Genomic DNA, 3,893 nt, shown 5'->3' with positions numbered 1-3,893 from the left:
TTGTATTGGTTTTTAGCTTGACTATATGAAGTATATGGAGAGCAGTTCTACTCGGCCCGCCATTGGCGTTGGCATGCTTCCGCGTACACACCTTGGTTAAAGTTCTGATGCACTTTCTCTTTATCTCTTGATTATCTCTTCATTACTTGATGGATTTGCTTCAGACTTAAAATAGTTTTTTCCTCACCACCCTTCACATCATATGGCACAAGGGTCATAACACTTACCAATATTTCAATTTTAAGTTGGAAAGGGGCCATAACTACATAAAAAAATTGGTGGTTTGAGCCAAAGTCGAACTTGACCTGTATTGTGTACCAAAACTTATTTAAATCTGTCCAACCTTTCACGAGTTATTGTCCGGAAACCATGAGTTTGGCAAATTTTAAGTTGGAAAGGGGCCTTAAGTAAGTAAAAGTATTATTGGTGGTTTGTAGCCAAAGTCCAACTTGACCTGTATTTTATGATGTTACACCTGTGTACCAGAAATTATTTAAATCTGTCAAGCTTTTCATGAGTTATTGTCCAGAAACCACAAGTTTTGAAAATCTTAAGTTGGCAAGGGACCTTAACTATGTAAACAAGAGGACCATGATGGTCCTGAATCGCTCACCTCTTCCCACATGACCCAGTTTTGAGTATGACATCGTTTTTGACCAACTTTCATGAAGATCCCATGAAAAATGTGACCTCTAGAGTGGTCACAAGGTTTTTCTATTTTTAGACCTACTGACCTAGTTTTTGAAGGCACGTGACCCAGTTTCGAACCTGCCCTAGATATCATCAAGATGAACATTCTGACCAATTTTCATAAAGATCCCATGAAAAATGTGACCTCTAGAGTGGTCACAAGGTTTTTCTATTTTTAGACCTACTGACCTAGTTCTTGACCGCATGTGACCCAGTTTCGAACTTGACCTACATATCATCAAGATGAACATTCTGACCAACTTTCATGAAGATCCCATGAAAAATGTGACCTCTAGAGTGGTCACAAGGTTTTTCTATTTTTAGACCTACTGACCTAGTTTTTGAAGGCACGTAACCCAGTTTCGCACTTGACCTAGATATCATCAAGATGAACATTCTGACCATTTTTCATGAAGATCCCATGAAAAATGTGACCTCTAGAGTGGTCACAAGGTTTTTCTATTTTTAGACCTACTGACCTAGTTTTTGACCGCACGTCACCCAGTTTCGAACTTGACCTAGATATCATCAAGATGAACATTCTGACCAACTTTCATGAAGATCCCATGAAAAATGTGACCTCTAGAGTGGTCACAAGGTTTTTCTATTTTTAGACCTACTGACCTAGTTTTTGACCGCACGTGACCCAGTTTCGAACTTGACCTAGATATCATCAAGATGAACATTCTGACCAACTTTCATGAAGATCCCATGAAAAATGTGACCTCTAAAGTGGTCACAAGGTTTTTCTATTTTTAGACCTACTGACCTAGTTTTTGAAGGCACGTGACCCAGTTTCGAATTTGACCTAGATATCATCAAGATGAACATTCTGACCAACTTTCATGAAGATCCCATGAAAAATGTGACCTCTAGAGTGGTCACAAGGTTTTTCTATTTTTAGACCTACTGACCTAGTTTTTGACTCCACGTGACCCAGTTTCGAACTTGACCTAGATATCATCAAGATGAACATTCTGACCAACTTTCATGAAGATCCCATGAAAAATGTGACCTCTAGAGTGGTCACAACGTTTTTCTATTTTTAGACCTACTGACCTAGTTTTTGACCACACGTGACCCAGTTTCGAACTTGACCTAGATATCATCAAGATGAACAATCTGACCAACTTTCATGAAGATCCCATGAAAAATGTGACCTCTAGAGTGGTCACAAGGTTTTTCTATTTTTAGACCTACTGACCTAGTTTTTGAACGCACGTGACCCAGTTTCGAACTTGACCTAGATATCATCAAGATGAACATTCTGACCAACTTTCATGAAGATCCCATGAAAAATGTGACCTCTAGAGTGGTCACAAGGTTTTCCTATTTTTAGACCTACTGACCTAGTTTTTGACTGCATGTGACCCAGTTTCGAACTTGACCTAGATATCATCAAGATGAACATTCTGACCAACTTTCATGAAGATCCCATGAAAAATGTGACCTCTAGAGTGGTCACAAGGTTTTTCTATTTTTAGACCTACTGACCTAGTTTTTGACTGCACGTGACCCAGTTTCGAACTTGACCTAGATATCATCAAGATGAACATTCTGACCAACTTTCATGAAGATCACATGAAAAATGTGACCTCTAGAGTGGTCACAAGGTTTTTCTATTTTTAGACCTACTGACCTAGTTTTTGACCGCACGTGACCCAGTTTCGAACTTGACCTAGATATCATCAAGATGAACATTCTGACCAATTTTCATAAAGATCCCATGAAAAATGTGACCTCTAGAGTGGTCACAAGCAAAAAGTTTACCGACGGACACTGCGCGATCACAAAAGCTCACCTTGTCACTTTGTGACAGGTGAGCTAAAAATTGGTGGTTTGTAGCCAGAGTCGAACTTGACCTGTATTTTATGATGTTACACCTGTGTACCAAAAATTACAGACCGACATTTGTGGGGGTATAATAAAAGCTGGGGGGCCTCCGTGGCGAGTGGTTAAGGTCGATGACTTCAAATCACTTGCCCCTCATCGATGTGGGTTCGAGCCTCACTCGGGGCGTTGAATTCTTCATGTGAGGAAGCCATCCAGCTGGCTTACGGAAGGTCGGTGGTTCTACCCAGGTGCCCGCTCGTGATGAAATAATGCACGAAGGGGCACCTGGGGTCTTCCTCCACCATTAAAAGCTGGAAAGTCGCCATATGACCTATCATGTGTCGGTGCGACGTTAAATCCAACAAAATAAAATAAATAAAAGCTGGAGTTATGTAACTGGTCTAGTGAGGTCATCTCATGATGACAATGGTATGTACAAAGTTTGAAAGCATTTTGACTAGTTGTTTTTGAGAAAACTGCTTGTGTGTAAAACCTTTTGAGAGACACCTGCCAATGTTGATGCTGATTCAGACAACAGGGTGACAACAAATTGAGGGTGACTGCAACAGAAGCCTAAGTGCTTCCTTATCTATAATGCATTTAAGACTTATTTCTAATTCACCTCTCAAAATGCTCTATTTGAAACCCTTTTTCAACATGTGAGCAAAAATATCCAAGGTATTAACATCCATTTTGACTATCAAATGCATAACAATGATGGATCTGTTACCAGACTACTTCTGCGGATTATTTTGATAAAAGTCATAACAGGACTACCAGTGACTCCTACCTATATATGAGGACATTAAGTGTGCCTTATATCATATTATTTGAAAAGTGGAGCAATGGGTAAAGATGTGTGCATGTGTTTATGCCAGTTTCCATCTGATTTTGTTTGAACAGTAACTTAAAACATGCATGGAGCAATCTTTCTTATATCTGGCACGAGTGTTAACCTTTAAGAAACAGAGTGTCGCATGTATAAACCATTAGGCATTACAATTCAATATATATGGAAGTAGATCTTGGGCAGTCTTGTGTTATATATATAACTGGCTCGTTTATTTGGCAGAAATAATAACTTTAATGAAACATAGTATTGCCTATCTCAAAGGCCAAAGTCGCACTAAGAGGTCAGTGGTCAAACCTGTTCTTTTTGATGCTGCAATTTTAGGCTATTCTTTTTTTACTGGCTGAAATGTGCCAATAAATAATGGGTTCAATGTTGTTGCCCTGTTGGTGTTTACATTCTTGTTTAATTGATACAGACCCTGTAAAAATCCTCTGACTATAAAGTTTGACCTCTGGAAGTTAAGGCCTGGATCTTGAGCAGGGTTGTTAATAATTACTTGCAATAGTAATGCATTAAA

Source organism: Mercenaria mercenaria, chromosome 7 (assembly GCF_021730395.1).
Source record: "Mercenaria mercenaria strain notata chromosome 7, MADL_Memer_1, whole genome shotgun sequence".
In the NCBI taxonomy this organism is placed as follows: Eukaryota; Metazoa; Mollusca; class Bivalvia; order Venerida; family Veneridae; genus Mercenaria; species Mercenaria mercenaria.
Note: the sequence above shows the minus strand (reverse complement) of the source record.